General features: G+C 45.1%; 1 pseudogene; it reads left to right on the plus strand.

Annotated features, from left to right (window-relative positions):
• Window positions 1-8,216, plus strand: part of LOC147731748 (protein FAM3B pseudogene) — a 40,477-nt pseudogene extending 32,261 nt beyond the window's left edge.
• The last annotated feature ends 10,571 nt before the right edge of the window (window positions 8,217-18,787 follow it).

Here is an 18,787-nt window from a genome sequence, read left to right on the forward strand (position 1 = left end):
CAGACGGTGAATCTCCAGAGGAACCAACAAAAGAGTAATACTAGTATTATCCAAATCAAACAATCATTTCACAATTTGTCGCATTTTACGCGACCTTACCCGGACCGGACCGTGTGGGCAGTTCTTCGCCTTCCTCCTTCCAGCGCCCGATCGTTCTCTTACTCCATGATTTTACCGCAGCAGTCCTGTGGGATTCCAGTCAGGACAGTAGGTCACTCGTGAGAGGTCCGTTCAGAATCGGTGAAGTTCATTCAATCGGCAGCCGGACGAGGGCCCTCTCAAGGCAGGTATACTCCGATCATTTAGATGTTCACCTCACTGCTGGATCTCTCTTACTGGACCTTATGTCACTGATGGGCCCCGCGTTGGGACGCCAATTGTGGAAAAGTCAGCCCATATGACAACCGATGCCCAGGCTGCTGGCGCAAGGCGCCTCTTAATTCCCATTTTGAATAGTTACCAAACAAAGAGACGAGCGCTGGAAGTAGGGACACAAGAACAGAGTTTATTTCTCATGAGGAGAGCCTGTCATTTCAGACACGAAACAAGGTGTCATCGGGAGGTGCTCTAACAAGTGAGCTGAGACATCGTCTTTTATACCCTACAAAACACTCTGTATTACAATCACGACATTGTGAAACAAGGAAAAGACATCCCCATAATCCTCGTGTCAATCCTACCCCACATATATTCACAATAGAGACCCTTGACCTGCTGATAAGAGGGGAGGGTAATCACGTAGCTGAGTGTTCCGCCGATTTTTAGGATGTGTGCGCCTGATCGTAGCCCAGGGGGTGGGGAGGCCAGGATCAGGGCTATTGTGCCTCCAACATTAAGACATCTAACAGGGTATACTATTGATATCTATCTTTCTTTTTCAGCCATGGCAATACCAAGAAAAGATCCTCTGAGTATGATCTGTCTTTTGCGTACATGTTTCTTAAATATTTTACTGCACTTAAATATGTTGATATTTAACCGATTGATGCAGGGTTAGGCTAAGTCCTGAAGCATGACGATTGAACCTTCATGGGCAGTGACATGGCTGAAACATGTTGACTTTTTGATGTCTTGGATCACTGTATCCTCATGACATCTTATTGTTTTCAATTTTGCCCTAGACCCTACTCAATAAAAATCACTGATATAGGATTTGGAGGCATTTTTAACTCTCCTATATTCCCTGCAAACCCACTACTAAGAGCTCCACTCACAAATATGTTGAGCTCACAATTCACATTAGGTGTCTGGGTGAGGGTCCAATGATGAAGCAAGCCATAAGTGGGACTTGTGCGCGAGGACCCTGCCAATATATAGGCATATATATCTACATAACTAAGAAATGTGGCGTGGGCACTAATTTACCTGGGTGCCATCTGATCACTCGCTTGTGATATATAAAACATTCTCGAACACCACCAGATTTTTCAGGAGAACTGGGTGTTCCTTCTTATAAGTATGTTTGTGAGGACAGGAATGCACCATATCTTGTTAGATGTGACACATTCCTGCCTTCTCCCTTTCATGCAGCGCAGCAAGGTGTCTTGCTGCCCTGTGTAGTGTGAAAAAAATCATAAATCTGGGCCCTGATTGACACCTTTCACTTACCTATATGATTAGTATATGGTACCATGGATGCCCAGGTCCTGTAACTCAAGGGTCACTAGTGGGCTGCAACAACCCATGTGCCACCTGCTACAGAAGTGCTTCCTAAATGATTTAGAACGACAAACCAATTTTTAGAGCATCAATCTTTCGCAACCTACCTAGCGTTAACAGATATGAGGGAGGGGGTGATTTTTTAATATAATAGTAGACATGCATATAAAATGTGGTGAATCGCCAAAATAACACACTCTTTACAATTTTTTTGCCTTCTGCTCTAACTGCAATTGTTTGTAAATGTCACAACCTTGACAACGCCCTTCAATATGTTTTCAGAGCCTTGTGGCCAAGATATTGATCTGCCCATAAAAGTGCCAGATGTTGAACTGCATTGGAGTCTGGAGCTGGAACATTTTCATCCGTCCTAGTGCCACTGGGTATTTATAATCTAGTACATCAATAGGGCAACCCATTATTCCCCAAGGAACTGGGTATTTATAGTCAATACCTCGTTTCCATAGGAAATAGATTTTTTGGTTTGCTATTAGATTTGGCGTTGTTTGCCAAATCTTCCTGAAACTTTCCCCCAAAAAGTCTCATCCACCTTAGTTCGTTCCTGGAAATGTTCAAAGTGATCCATCAAGTGGGGGAAAAAAGGGGGAGTCCCAAAACGCATGTTCCCATGTAATTTTTCATAGGAAAATTGAACAGCGATACTGTAATAACAGCTGAACGGAATTACACCAAATGCAGAACGCTAGATTGTGATCCAGTTTTCCTAAATCTGGGCCTAGGTGTACACCAATTTCCTAATGTTCAAAGGAGAACATGCACTTATCCACTGGTTGGCAAGAGCTAAGTGCACTGAGTTCTAAACCAACAAAAACAGTCAAGTCAGAAATCTAGGAGAACAGCACACAAAAGATGGTTTTAACTTTTCCAAGGCCTTTATAAAAGGGATATGAATGCACTGTAAGTTCGTTAGATATCTGTCTAGATCAGTGACTATATTGTAGCGCTTTCTAGAAACATTTATTACCAGCCAATAGAACCCTTTTAATCAACCCTAGAATAATATAAGATTGAGAAAAAACACTAAGAGGCAGCTTTACTAAGAAGTCACAGAACGCTGTGCTGCAAAGCTAGTTACCTTCCTGCACAAAAACAATCCAAAAAGACTTATTCCTCTTTCTATGCGTGATTTAGGATGCATCACACATAGGAAGAAGAAGTAAAACTAAACATATTTCTCCTTGTTACGTGTCTATGAGCTAGGCATGCCAATTTCACGCAGTTCCACTTTTATAAACGTTACTAATCTGCAATTGCCTGAAATCCATGGCTGGATGCACGGGATATTACATTCCTTCACAAAGCCACGCAAGGCCACCCAAATCAGACCTTGCATGACTTTGTAAATCTCAAATAAGACTTTGCGTTGCCCAGTGTCACCTTGCATGATGAATGGGTGACACAAATGCTTAGTAAATCTGCCCTTAAACTTTTTTTTTTTAAGTTTTTTATTAAAATATCAATTTGCATATCAGAAGCATAAGCCTTACAGTTTGCATGCAGCTCCTTGAGGCTGGTTCCTAACTCATTAAGCTGTATTACAAAGACTGTAGTGTGTGACCTAGAAACACAAGGATCTCAGCAATATAAGCATAAAGCACTTGAACTGTTTGCATCAAACACACATCTGTAGTACAAAAATACAAAGTAGAATGCTACACAATGTGCTTTCTAGAATATACTTTAATCCTATATGCTATTTTAGGATAAATACGACCTACGACTAGACTGCACACACATCTCTGCAGCAAGTGCATGAACTGTTATCCTACCGTTATGAATGATACACTGGAACTTGCTGTTTGCACAAGATCTGTGCCTCACGTGCTCACTGTCGCCTGCCTGCAGCGAGTCCCTGCAAAGCCTCACCGCCTCGCAGGTTGCGTGCAGCTAGCCGGAGCCCTCCAGCCCAAGAACAGGACGAGCAGGCTTGGGAGAGGCAGGGTGCGCACCCAGGAACACGGAAGTGCGCGGCGGGGCAGGAGCCATCACTAGGCTAAAGCGCGCGCCCGGTCTCCCCTTTATTCTCCGGTGAAAGCTGGCTGCCTGTCGTCTGACGTCACTGGCCCTGTGTGTCTAAAAACTTCGTTTATTTATTTCTTAAATAACACTTGCGCTTATGCAGTGTCGGAACGGAGGCTGAGAAAGGACAGAGCATCCCTGCTCTGCCCCAACTGGCACATGCGTCATCAGTGCGGCCTGGTGAAATTACTGTAGCCCGTGTTTTCTGTTGGGCCTCCACAACCTCCCCACCCCAACACACTGCAGGACTCTACGTCTGAGTGAGGGTGCTGTTTAGTTCTGCTGCAGCATGTGGTCTGTGTCCATACTGGGTGGATTGATTGTGATGGTGGTGGGGAATGTTGTGACTGTATGAGTGCAGGGTGAGTGACCTGCACAGGGTGAGCAATGAGAGGCAGCTGGGTGGGTAGTAAGATTGCATGAGTGAATGGCGTGCGGTGCTCGTGTGAGCGCAGAGTGAGTTAAGTGACTGTGTGAATGCACTGGAAGAGTGGTATGCCCTTGTGAGTGCAGGGTGAGCTGGTTTATGTGAGTGTAGGGTGAGCGAAGGGTGTGCATCTGTGATTGAAGGTAAGTGGAGCTATGTATCTGTGTGAGTGATGTGTCTGCCTGCCTGCATGAGTTAGCCTTTCCAGGTCTATTTCCCCATTTCTCATCCCCCTACCCCGATGCATGATTGAAGGTTGCATGCACTTTATTTACTCAAGTCAAACCTTCCGGCCTACCACTTTTAAAATGCATCAGCCGCCACTGCACCTGAGGTTCGCTGAGCTCCGGTAAATGGGGCGAAGGGAGGGAGGACAGTGAGTAAGACCCCCAGAGCGGCCTTCGTCATCGGAAACAGAGCTTTATTTGCTTTCGTGTTTTCAGTAGCAATTTCTTTAAAGCAGTTGGCATGCTTAGCGCTTCGAGCTATGCTTGGGACTTGCTCTGCTTGTTTGTTGAACAGCGTTTCGAAAATACAGTCGAGGTGGCCACGAACAACCTACAGAACATGGCAGGAAACCCCATTGTAAGAGCCCCACCACTAAACAGACACAAGCATTTGCAATGCAATAGGTCTCGAATTCACACGAGTTTGAGCTATTGGCATTGTAAATGACAATGCCTTTTATTTATGTTTTGAATTTTAAAACATAAATAAAAGGCATTGTCATTTACAATGCCAATAGCTAAAACTCTCGCAAATGAAAGACCCATTGCATTGCAATAAAGTGCCTTCTCCACCGCTTGCTAGATTGTAAATGTCAGAGGAAGAGACCAGCTTTGCGACGTCTTCAAAGTAGTGATAAATAGTGCAGTGAAGATGTGTATGAGTTGTAAATTACACAGACGCAAAGTGTGACACGAGAGTTACATATGATTGGAGCTATAAACACTAACAAAGTGGTCCAACACCTTTTGCTCCATGATTACACTGTTGCAGCTCAGGAGAAAGAGAGGGAGGTTGGCTATTTCCTTCCCTCCGCATGATTTGAGTGTGCAGTGTGGCATTGCGTAATGTTATTGCTATCTTTGGCCTAATAAAAGCACTCCAGCTATAGTAGGGCCATGGCTTCACCTTCTGGTGCAGGGCAGGCTGTGCTTTATGGCAGGCATGGAGGGAGGGTGGGATTTTCTCGACTGCAGCTCAGACTTGGTACTGTGCCTCTACTATTACCAGTGAGCGAGAGGCTCTGAAGTGGTGGTATTGGTATTGGTGGTGGTGGGATTGATGGTGGCAGTGGTATTGGTATTATTGGTGGTTCTGGTATTGGTGGTGGCATTGGTGGTATTGGAGTAGGTGGTGGTATTGGTGGTGGTGGTGGCATTGATGGTATTGGTGGAGATGGTGGTATTGGTATTGGTGGTGGTGGAATTGGTGGCGGTATTGATATTGGTATTCGTGGTGGTGGTACTGGTATTGGTGGTGGTGGTATTGTTGTTGGTAGTGGTATTGGTGGTTGGATATTGGTGGTGGTATTGGTGGTGGTGTTATTGGTATTGGTGGTAGTATTAGTATTGGCGGTGGTATTGGTGGTGGTGGTGGTGGTATTGGTAGTGTTGGTATTCATGTTGGTATTGGTGGTGGTGGTGGCATTGGTGGTATTGGTGGTGGTATTGGTTATTGGTGGTGGTTGTATTGGTGGCAGTATTGATATTGGTATTGGTGGTGGTGGTACTGGTATTCGTGGTGGTGGTATTGGTGGTGGTATTGTTGGTATTGTGGTGGTGGTATTGTTGTTGGTGGTGGTATTGGTGGTGGGGTATTGGTGGTGGTATTGGTACTGGTGGTATTGGGGGTGTTATTGGTGGTGGGGGTGGTGGTATTGGTGGTGCTGTTATTGGTATTGGTGGTGGTGGTATTGGTATTGGTGGTATCCGTATTGGTTGTTGTGGTGTTGTTGGTGGTGGTGGTATTGGTGGTGGTATTGGTGGTGTTGGTGGAATTGGTGGTGGTAGTATTGGTGGTGGTGGTAATGGTGGTGATATTGGTAGTGATATTGGTGGTGGCATTGGTGGTGGTGGTATTACTGGTGGTATTGATGGTGGTATTGGTGGTGGTGGTGATATTGGTTGTAGTGGTATTAGTGGTGTGGTGGTATTGGGCGTGGTGAGGGTAGTGATGGTGGTATTGGTGGTTGCAGTGGTATTGGTGGTGATATTGGTGGTACTGGTGGTGGTATTGGTGGTGGTAATATTGGTGGTGGTGGCATTGGTGATGGTGGTATTGGTGGGTGGTATTGGTGGTAGTATTGGTATTTTCGGTGATGGGAATGGTATTGGTAGTGTTGGTATTGGTGGAGGTATTGTTGGTATTGGTGGTATTGTTGATATTGGTGATATTGGTGGTGGTAGTGGTATTGGTGGTGGTATTGGTGGTGGTGGTATTGGTGGTAATGTTGGTATTGGTGGTAATGTTGGTATTGGTGGTAGTGGTGGTGGTATTGGTATTGGTGGTGGTGGTATTGGTGGTATTGTTGGTATTGGTGGTGGTATTGGTAGTGGTGGTATTGATGGTGGTGGCATGGTATTGGTGGTGGTATTGTTGGTATTGCTGGTATTGGTGGTGGTGGTATTGTGGTGGTGGTGGCATTGGTGTTGTTGGTGATGGTATTGGTAGTAGAGGTGGTATTGATAGTATTGGTGGTGGCGTATTGGTAGTGGTGGTACTGGTGGAGGTGGTATTGGTGGTGGTGTTATTGGTATTGGTCGTGGTATTGGTGGTGGTGGTATTGGTGTTGGTGATGGTATTGGTATTATTGGTATTCGTTGTGGCATTGGTGGTGGCGTATTTTTGGTGGTGGTGGCATTGGTGTTGTTGGTGATGGTATTGGTGGTAGTGGTGGTATTGATTGTATTGGTGGTGGCGTATTGGTGGTGGTGGTACTGGTGGAGGTGGTATTGGTGGTGGTGGTATTGGTGGTGGTGTTATTTGTATTGGTCATGGTATTGGTATTGGTGGTGGTGGTATTGGTGTTGGTGATGGTATTGGTATTATTGGTATTCGTTGTGGCATTGGTGGTGGTGGTGGCATTGGTGGTGGTATTGGTTATTGGCGGTGGTGGTATTGGTGGCAGTATTGATATTGGTATTGGTGGTGGTATTAGTAGTGGTATTGGCGGTGGTGGTACTGGTATTGCTGGTGGTATTGTTGGTATTGGTGGTATTATTGGCACTGATGGTGATGGTGGTATTGTTGTTGGTGGTGGTATTGGTGAAGGGGTATTGGTGGTGGGGGTATTAATGGTGGTGGTATTAGTGGTGGCGGGGTATTGATGGTGGTGGTGGTATTGGTGATGCTGTTATTGGTGGTGGTGGCATTGGTATTGGTGGTGGTGGTATTGGTGGTGGTGGTATTGGCGGTGGTGGTAATGGTGGTGGCATTAGTGGTATTGGTGGTGGTGGTGGAATGGATGAATGCCAATGAAAAATATGGGAGGTGAGTGGGCGTGGCTTCTCTCCCATACTCTACTACAGCAGGCTCGCAGAGTGAGCAGTGTATGTGCGCTGCCGCTAGGCTCGAACTAATAAGTGCGACCTCTGGGCAGCTTGCCCAGGTAATATAACACATATGCGTATCGGCTGCTCAGTATTGGGAAGGAAAGCAACCAGGAAATCTGTTTTGAAGATGAGCTAATACTGGGGGCAAAGAATAACAATGTTGGGCGCGGATTGGACATCGCCATTGTTACCCACGCTACAGGAAAGGCTCTAGACTCCAACGTTTTAGGCATGTATGAAGGAGAGTTTTCAGGACCAATGGTGACATTCATTAAAAACGCCCCCAAGGATCCTTTCTGCTGACACCCACCTCTGATGATGGAGCAGCCACATTGAGCGAGGATGCAAAAAAAACACACAAAAAAACAATAGAGGGGCTCAGTTGAAAAGAGATTATTCGCTACTTCTGCTTCAGGTCAAGTTGGGTGTGCATCAGCATCAAAGGTCTGACACTGCCAAATGACCTTCAGAAAGAAAAGACTAGCGCTCTGATAACAAGAAGATTCGCTGCGCCGGATGAAAGACTGGAATGAGTGGTATGTGTGAGGTCTTTGCAGAGGTACAGGTGGGTAGCAATTGGTTACTAGCACTTGATTCTGGTTCCTAGGCAGGGAGCAGGAATTGATGTGTGCCAGTTACAAAGCTTTGTTCTGTCATGCTTAAGCCCTCTATAGAACCAGTGTTTAAATGTGCCCAGTTTGAGTTAATACTCAAATGTGCTTCAAAATACAAGTTAAAAATGTTATTTCTGCAGTTTGAGCCATCAAAGCTGTTTAAGACAGTTAAATACATTAAAATGGGATTACAAGTAAAACAATTAAACAATGTAAGTTTGTAAAACTCAAAGTAGGCATAAAAAACTAATATTCTTTTAAAGTCATGATGTGAGGTCTGGCTAAGTTCTAGTGGCCTTGTTTAGTAGAAAATCGGTTTTAGTTTAAATAAGTTCATACAAAGGAGCAAAGTGCACAGTTAAAGTGCATAACTGGGTATAATGGAAATCCAGTAGAAAGCAGTTAGACAAGAATCAAAGCATGGCTAGTGAGGCAAGGCATTTCTAATACAGAGTAGTTTGTAGAATTTAGTCAATTGCAAAATACAGGATAAAAGTGCATAATGTGATATACTGGATCCGCTATTGACTGATACTTGGGCGGTAGTCCCAGCAATATTATGACTGCAACAACATAGTGCAGGTTTCACAATAAACAATAACACCTGTGCTGTCAAACTTGTAGCCTGGGATCAAAAATCTACTAAGGGACAGGAGAAAAGAGAGACCAGGGACAAGCGAATTCCCAACCCTACAAAAACCTCAATGAGGTCCGCTTTGAGCATTGAGAATGATTGCCCCCAGTGCAGCTTCAAAATATACAATTTGGCACATATAGTCTCACACTTTCTTTTGGGGCGAATCCACACTTATGTTACATTTTAATTCTATCCAGTTTGTGAAAATCATACTTGAGTCTATTTTGAAATGTTCCTTTTCTCATTATTTTTCCCAAAAACCAATTTGAGTTCAACCATAACTTCTCCATAAAGGGGTATTTATTTCTATCCAGTTTCCACTAATATTACTGATTCAGTGTGTTTTTGAAGGACTTTTAAAAAAAATTATTTAACTTTTGACAGACATGCATGAGCGGGAACTCCTAGAGCCCTGTAAAGTTATCCTTACATTTTGGCCAATTTTGAACAGACAGTGATCCAATGTGTTGTATATGGATACAACTTTTTTGCCGGAAGTGCACATTGTGCAGAAGTAGAATGCCATTACTAACAGTGAACAGAACCAGTGGCTCAAGTTGTCTGACCCATTGCCCCCATGAAAGACACAACAGCAGACCATTGGATGAAGAGGCTAGGTTAATAGCCCCTATAGTTAAATATATGTATATTTTTTAGTAAAATCCAGAAGGTCTTGGGTAACGCCAGACCTAATGACAAGTTGTTATTGAAAACACACTTTTTTTCAATATTTACCTTCATGGTATTTGTATCTAACCTGAACACACTTCGGGTAAAGAACCAGCCACTCCGGAACTGTAGCAAAGATAGAGATTATTTATTTTGCAATAGACAAAAGATAACACTTCTCGACTCACTAGGTCTTGGTTCAGAAAGCGTTCTTGTTTTTCAATGGTGTAAATCCGTTCAGTAGTTCCTGAGAAATAAAAAAATGAAAAAATATCGATATCTGGTGACCGAGGAGGTTTCGCGAACCCTACCGACCAAAAGCTTCATTCGGATTGGCTGCCAACACTCCAAACCCAGTGTTGGCAGTCATCTTGTGAATTCGGTAAAACCGAGTCTCAAGAAAAAAGGGAATAAAATGATAACAAAAAGGAAAAGGGGGCAGGGTAGAAACAGCCTGACCCCCTAGGCCTCGTCTTAAAACAGCAGGATTCACGCTGGGTGTGCATATCATGCAGAGAAAAAAAAACGTTTTAATGAACCCCCGGGTGGGCTAGATCCTGGGGCAATGCGCATAATATATACGGGGCTGTGCGGGCCCCGCAGCCCCGGGGACCATCACCTCCCCGGGCTTATTTATTAATAGAAGCCTAGGGGGGCTCCTGCCCCCCACGCTGCCCCAGTGATCACCACTTCACCGGGGCTTCAATGTTTAAATGTGGGGGGCATTGCGCCCCCGCAGCCCCAGGGACCGCCGCCTCCTCGGGGCTAACTTTAAAAACTGCCCCTTCCTGGATCCCTCCTTGGCCCTTGGACCACCACCCCCCAGGGCCGGCCCCAGCAATGACCCGGGTGCCAGGACACTGCAGTTTGCAATGGCAAGGTGGGAGCATGGCTGCCGCCCTGTCATTGAAAACTTCATAGAAGCGAGAGCAGGGAATCTGCTCTCGCTTTCATGAAGCGAAGCATTATTGCTTTTGGACAAAAGTAATACCGGCTCCCCGCAGGAGGCGGGGAGCCGGCAGGGATTGCTGGGGAATTGGGGCTCCCCCCACAGTCCCCAATGTGAGGGCCGCCCCGGGGGTTCCAGGGGTTAGAATTGACCCGTTAGGGGGCCACTTGGCCCCCTCCCTGTTTTAATTATTTATAAAAAAAGAATAAGTCAGTGCCCCGGGGGATGGATTCCCCGGGGCCAAAACTGGCCACAGGAGGGGGCCCACCCAGCCCCCCTCCTAAACTAATAATTAAAAAAGCAGGATAGGCCTCTGGGGTGGGGTCCCCGAGGCCAAAACAAGCCCAGGGAAGGGGGGCCACGCGGCCGCCCTCCCATCCCAAAAAAATAATAAACGAGTCCAGGCCGGGGGATGGGGTCCCCGGGGCCAAAAGTAGCCCATGGAAGGTGGGCCATGCGGCCCTCGTCCAGTAATAAAATACATTTTTTTAAAATGATGCACAACCCCCGGAGATGGGGTCCCCAGGGCCGAAAAAGGCCTCGGAGGGAGGCCCCATGGCCCGTTTCTGATTTTTAATAAAATAAATGTTTTAATGGGTCAGGCCCTGGGATATGGGGTCCCCAGGGCCCACAAAATATTAAGAGATGGGTGGCCACACAGCCCCCTTACTAATAATTTTTTTTTTAAAGCAGAAGCCAGCATCTCGCCGGAGGCCCCGCCCCCTCCCTTCACCACTATGCAAACACACCTCTTGGGGCGTTCTGGGTTGGGGGTTAAGTCCCCTTGAATCCTAAGGGTCCCTGGGGGCCAACTAGCCCAACAGGTACCTTCAGTAAGCCCCACACAGTGGGAATGCTGAGAGGTAGTCCGAGGCCAAGTCCCTTTTTACACCACTCTACAAACACACCTCTTGGCACACTGCTGGTGGGTTGATGAGGTCCTCCTGTGTCCTGAGGACCTCAGGACTGAAGTTGACTTCATCCCCACTCTGTAAATGCACCTCCTGGCACACTACGGGTTGGGGATGAAGTCCACTGTTCTCCTGAGGGACTTTGGGGGCCAAGCAGCCCTCCTGGTACCTCTTGTAAGTCCTACACAGCAGAATTCCTGAGCGGTGGTCGGAGAACCAGCCCCCATTCTCCACCTCTCTGCAAACGCGACTACTAGTTAAAGAAGCATTTGCAATGTAAAAGGTTTCGCATTTGCGAGAGTTAGAGCTATTGGCACTGTAAATGTAAAAGTGTTTTTTAATGATTCTTGGAGTTGAGTGGATGTAGGTTGTGTGTAGGCGAATTTTGTGGTATGTTGTGCAGTGAAATTATGTGATTAGAAAGTATGTGGTATTCAGTGTATAGGAATTATGTAGAGTAGGATTATGTGTTATGGAGTGTAATTGTGTGGTATGATAGTCTGTTTTGTGGAGTGGTTACCTCAGGTTTAATCTTCCTCATTTCCATAGAAGCTAAACTATAAACTCAATGAGACAAAAAAAGGGAACCACTGAAGAGCACTTCTGGTCCTAGTCAGAGGTATGAGCAGGGCCACTGGAATGATGCGACTGTTTGGCTGCACTGACCTTTGCACATTATACATTTTCCTCATTTGCTACATAATCCATCATCTGCTGCATAATCTGCAGATTTGAACAAAAAAAGGTTGTTTCTAGCTCAAACGGCTCACATGTTACCAAAAATGCAGCTACAAGTGTTACAGCGAGGTGGAAGGCTCTTTGCAAACCTAGAATGGTCACCTGTTACTTATTGCTAAATGTGGGTATTAAATTGGTGTTAATGGTGTGCAAAACACTCTTGCTTCTTTCTGCACCTCTCTTGCCTCTTTCTTCATTTCTGTTGCTTCTTTTTTCTGCACTTCTTTTGCCTCTTTCTGCTCATCTCTTCCTCTTTCTGCATCTCTCTTGCTGCACCTCTGTTTCCTCTTTCTGCACCTCACTTGCTTATTTCTTTACCCCTATTGCCTTTTTCTGTACCCTTCTTCCCTCTTTCTGTACCTCTTTTGCCTCTTTCTGTACCCCTGTTCCCTCTTTCAGCACCCCTCTTGCCTCTTTCTGCACTTCTGTTGACTCTTTCTGCACCTCTGTTGCCTCTTACTGCACACCTCTAGCCTCTTTCTGCACCTCTGTTGCTTTTTTCTGCACTTCTCTTTCCTCTTTCTGTACCATTCTTCCCTCTTTCTGCAACTCTCCTGCCTCTTTATATACCTCTCTTCCCCCTTTCTGTACCCCTCTTCCCTCTTTGTGCACCCCTGTTCCTTCTTTCTACAATTCTCTTGCCTCTTTTTGCATCCATCTTGCCTCTTTCTGCACTTCTGTTGGTTCTTTTGCACTGCTCTTGCTTCTTTCTCCACCTTACTTGTAAATTTCTGCACCCCTCTTGCCTCTTTCTGTACCCCTCTTCCCAATTTTTGTACCTCTCTTGCCCCTGTCTGCACCCCTGTTCTCTTTCTGTACCTCTTTTGCCTGTTTCTGCAACTTTCTTGCCTCTTTCTGCATTTCTCTTGCCTCCTTCTGCACCTTTGTTGTCTCTTTCTGTACTCATCTTCCCTCTTACTGCTCTTCTCTTGCTTCTTTCTGCACTTCTCATACTTCTTTCTGCACCTCTTTTGCTTCTTTCTGATCCTTGCTTCCCTTTTTTATCCCTCTTGCCTCTTTCTGCAGTTCTGTTGCCATTTTCTGACCTCTCTTGTTTCTTTCTGCACCTCACATGCCTCTTTCTGCACTTCTCTTGCTTCTTTCTACACCCCTGTTGCTTTTTTCAGTAATTCTCTTGCCCCTTTCTGCACTTCTTTTGCTTGTTTCTGCACCTCTCTTGTGTCTTTCTGCACCTCTCTTGCCTCTTTATTCGCCCCTGTTCCCTCTTTCTGCACCTTTTCTGCCTGTTTCTGAACCTCTCTTTCCTCTTTCTGTACCTCTGTTTCTTCTTTTTGAACTTCTCTTGCCTCTTTCTGCACCCTTCGTGCCTCTTCCAGCACCTTTGTTGCTTCTTTCTGCACTTCTCTTCCTTCTTTCTACACCCTTTCTGCCTCTTTCTGTACCCCTCTTGCCTCTCTCTTTGTGCCCCCCTCCTACCTCTTTCTGCACCCCCTTGGCTCTTTTTGCACCCCTCTTGGCTCTTTTTGCACCTCTGTTAGTTCTTTCTGCACTACTCTTGCCTCTTTCTGTACCTCTTTTACAACCCCTCTGAGACCTGGCCTTTTTCCAACGGAGAAAGGTACCGTGTGGCCCTCCTCCATGGGCCGAGTTCATCCCTGGTGGCCCCATCCATCAGGGCCCGGCCATATTTCTTGTGTGCCCCCAGTGAACTCAGTCTGCACTTGCGCTGCAAGGGGAGCCTGAATGCCCCCATAGTCCTCGCTGGCTGCCCTCCTCCTGCGGGAGTTGGCATTGCTTTCAGACACAGAGAGATGCTAAACATGCAGCTCCCTGTGTTTGAAAGCAATTTGCCTGTTTCCCTGGTTGCTTGTCAGCAGGCAGAGAAACAGACAAATGCTCCTCTTCCAGCAAGTAAGAGCATTTCTACGCTCTCCCTTGCTGGAAGCTAAATGTTTGCTGTGACTTTGCGGGAGCAGTAAAGTTCCTGCCAAGCCACAGCAAACTGCTATGTCCCCAGGTGTGGGCACCCAGGACATAGCAGGAGCCGGCCCTGGGGTGTGACGGTCCCCAGGGTCATCTATGGCTTCAGGAGTGGGGCCACGTATCCCCTCCTTTCATTTAGTAAGGCCTTTACCGGGGAGATGGTGATCCCTGGTGCTAAAAACAGCCCGGGAGGAGGGCTGCTCGGCATACTCCCACTTTTGTGGCCCTGGGGAGGTGGTGGCGTCCGAAGCCTGGTGGATCAGCGCATCCCCCATTACATTTCATTTAGAACTTGGGCGGTTGTGGTCTCTGGTGCAGGGGGGGCTCTGTGTAGCCTCCCAATGCATTTATGCTATGTGGCCGCAGGTAGGTGGTAGTCATGGAGGAGCCTGGGATGTCCCCCATTTCTTTTCTATAAGCCCTGGGGAGGTGGCAGACTCCAGTGCATGGGGGTCCGCAAGATCCCCTTATCTATTTACTCAATTTACAGTTGCATGCCCCGGGACCTGCTGGTTTAATAATAGAGAAGTGCGGGGTAGCCTGCGCTTCTCTTTTTATTTTATTTTCAGCGGGAAACGTGGATCAAGCACGGCGCACGGCATCTGCTGAAAATATTTTCTTTTTAAATTGCATTTCTTGCTCTGCGGGGTCCCTGTGGGAACACCCCAAGAGGTCTAAGGGGCCAGGGTATACCTACCCCGCCCCGTCTCATTTAAAAAAACTTTTATTGTGGGAGCAGAGTCCCAAGAGGGCTGCCACAACTTCCTGGTTTGAAGTGTTGCCAGCCAATCAGATCGCAGCACAAAGGCTGTTGGATTCTCGAAGGATCCACATTCCTTTATGTACAATTTTTGTTTACAGGAGACAGCAATCAAATTTTTCCTGGAAGGTTATAAGACATTTTTCCACCCAGCAGAAGGGGCGCCTTGGGGCCGTGCAAAAGGACACATCCTACCAAAGGCACGACTGTCAAGCTTAAACTGACAGCTACATGTGATAGCAGTAATGTAATTTACATGTTAAATGTCCATGTGGTCAGGCATATGTGGGAAAAACTGAAAGGAAAATGAAGATATGTCTCCATGAACATAAGAGCAATATCCGAACAAAAATCAGAAATCATCTGTTGGTACCCATTTTTACCTCAATAACCACAATATAAGTTAACTAAGGTTCTTGATTCCTGACCAAGTTCCCGTCATACCAGGAAGAGACAATACTCAATTCTTGTTGCATAGAGAAATATTTTGGATGAACTATCTAGACACTGTCAATCCAAAAGGCCTTAATGAACGTATGGAAGAAAGTTGTTTTCTATAAACATATTAATCATGATTGGACACTTGGAAATATATTGTACAGAAGATGGTCTCTGACCTACAATGTTGATAAGCCTGATTTTTATGTGTTGCACCATTCAGTTAATTCATGTAACAAACTGTGGAACCTTTCTTTCTCACAGGGCAAACACACAGAATATTTATAATATGTACTGCAATAATGATGATTACACTTTATTATTTCAACAACAAATTGTTTTTATGTGATTTACCAATGAACATAGAGAGTGTTAAGCATATTATCCCTTTAATAGAACTAGTAATCATTTACAAACTGCACATCACCTATCACTCCAGTTTATTGCGTTAGAGACTTGATTAATTGGGTAGTTTTTTTTCTGTCCATTTCACATCTCTCTAGTCATGCAGATGGCATTTTCACGAACTGCGCACAACAATCATATAACATCGCAAACCAGCAGGTTGAATGTCCTGTTGAATCGGTAATCTGTTTGTGACCTTCATCACACCTCTGAAGACTAGAGGACGGCTTTCATATGTGTCACACACGATCATACACTTTCGGGGGAAACTTAGTATATATCCAGTTCACCTAACATCGATACACACTAACCACAGCACAGAGAGAGACGAAAGACGAAAAAATTACGATTAAGAACGGGTAAGTAATGACATAGCAGCACCCACTAATTTAACCGCAAGTACATTTATAATCGGTTAACACAATTTTACACTATCCTCGAGGTTACACCTTTAAGACCAGTCAATGAGGGAGAGATGAGCTTATAACTTGCGGGCAATTAATTACTGATTAAGTTTACAGTGCATGAAACAACCCACAGTTGTGTGCATGAACCAATTCACAGTTGTTGGCATGTTTAACATTCCTTTATTCACAAGATGCACAAGTCACTCGCCGAAAGCACTCATTTAATTAATAGACGCCAGGTCACGTCAAATTCACCCTACGGTCGGGTTACGACAATTCACTTGATCTGTCGCATCAGTATAAACATTACCAGGACTCTCTTTGTTGAATCACTTCTACTTTTTATCCACCATGCACTTTTTTACTAAGCACTTTGTTTAACCTTAACAAAGCACTACAGTGGCATGAATTCTCTGGCCTAGAAACATATTGCATGATTTATTGGAGCTATTACCATCACTCGATATGCAGTTGATTAATGAGTTTAAACAAGAGTATTAGTTGAAACTGAGTCCAAGTTTCTTCTATTTTTCATAGGAATTATCCCCTGACGAAGGGCACAGTCCGAAATGCATTGGGCATATGTGTGTCACAGACATGTAAGTTTGATCAAAACAATTTAAATTAAAGATTATCACATGAAAATAGAATGTGATTCATGAAAAGAGTTATATGGATTAAAAATAAAAATAAATTTTGCAAAGAACTTTATACCGCTAGAATGACTTTATTTAAAGTTTTTTTAGTGTGATTAAGGGACGCCCCCCATTTTTTTGAGGGACTGCGCATTATAGCTAACTTTCAATTGGTAGGAGCTAGAAAGCTTAAGTTGGGTGTCTATTGAATTGTAATTATAAACCCGCTTTAATGGTAAAATCAGGTTTTTAATCACAATTCTGAAAATACCAAGTTTAGAAAGTTGGGATTATCCTCCCCTAACCATTTTGTGTCTGTTACCTGTATCCTGGGCTGCATGACTAGGTATAGTTGGCAATTGATCTTTGGGTATTGCTCCTGGACAGTGGGAAAAAGGGATAAAAATATGAAACAATTCAAATTTTTTTCAAATCAAAATTTTTTTTTCCTTTAAAAACTAATAAAAATTGCAGGGTACCACCTTTACAGACCTGGGCTCGGTCCTGCTCACCATTCCGGATGGCCTTTTAGTCCTCCAGGGCGATTTTAATGCAGTGGTTTCCTAGACCGCTACCCTCCAAGGGAAATAAGACCATCTTCTCGATGGCTGCCTGACTTTCTCGACACCATGGGACTGGTAGATGGGTGGAGAACATTCCATCCAGATTAAATACAACACACCTTTCATTCTGGGGCGCACCATAGCCTCTCCGGCCTGGATTATTGCTTGGTACCTGCGGCACAAGCCACCTACATCCACAAAATTAAACACCTAGCCAGGGCCATATCCGACCACTCGCCAGTATGGGTTTGCATAGTCCTTAACCAGACCAAAGTGGGAAGAATAGCGCCGATTAACCCTTGATACCTACGTGATCCGTCAATCCGCAGAACCCTTATCAAAGCCACAGACTATTACTTTTCCGATAATGTGGGGTCCGTGTCCACCTCCCAATCCTTATGGGAAGCATTCAAGACTGTAATTCGGGGTCAGGCTTTATCGTGAATTTCGGGACTGAAGAAAGATAAACATTTCAGGACTGAAGAAAGATAAACAAAAAGAGGTCTTGGACATTGAGGCAGAATTGTATCGGTTGGAAAGAGATCTAGAATCTGAAGTGATTCCGGGGAAGCTTCACTTACTGAGTCTGAAACAACATGACTACAAAGCTCTAGTCACGGACAGGGCCAGGACATTGGGTAGGGAGAGGCATGGTAGGGTTTATGACCTGGGAGATAAAGCAGGGAAACTCATAGCATGGCTAGACAGGAGGGAATGGGCAAGCAGACTGGTCCCAGCACTCAGGATTGACGGGGATGTTGTTCTCACTGAACAACAAGACATAGTTGACAGATTCGCCAGCCACTTCCAAACCGTCTACAAGACAGTCACCACATGCACCGAAGAGGACTCTCAGGAATTGTTACGAGACATTAAGCTCCCCAGTCTCTCGACAGAAGACTGAGATTTAATGGATAGTGACTTAACAACAGAAGAGGTAGCTCAAGCAATCCGTTCCTTAAATTCAGGGAAAGCCCTTGGTCCCACTGGTATCCCCATTGAGTTATACAAATTGCGACCAGATAAACTTGCACCTTACCTAAAAACCATGTTTGAAGAATCCGAAGAAATCGGATTACTGCCCAGGGAGCAGAGAATAGCCACCATTGTCACCATACATAAGGAGGGATAACCCAAGACTGACTGCGCCTCCTACAGGTCGATTTCTCTTTTAAACACCGAGCCTAAAACCTGGCCAAACTTCTAGCCAATCGCCTAATCAAAATAATTAGTAACTTAGTTCACCCCAATCAATCTGGCTCCATGCCACACACAAATACGGCTTTAAACCTGCACAGAGTCCACAGGGTTTTGGATAGGGCACACACTATCCAAGAACCAGCTGTGATTGTATCCTTAGATGCTAACATGGCATTTGACACTATTGAATGTCCATACCTTTGGGCAGTCCTGGCCATAATAGGGTTTGGCCCG

This window comes from Lissotriton vulgaris, chromosome 2_1 (assembly GCF_964263255.1).
Source record: "Lissotriton vulgaris chromosome 2_1, aLisVul1.2, whole genome shotgun sequence".
NCBI classification, from domain to species: domain Eukaryota; kingdom Metazoa; phylum Chordata; class Amphibia; order Caudata; family Salamandridae; genus Lissotriton; species Lissotriton vulgaris.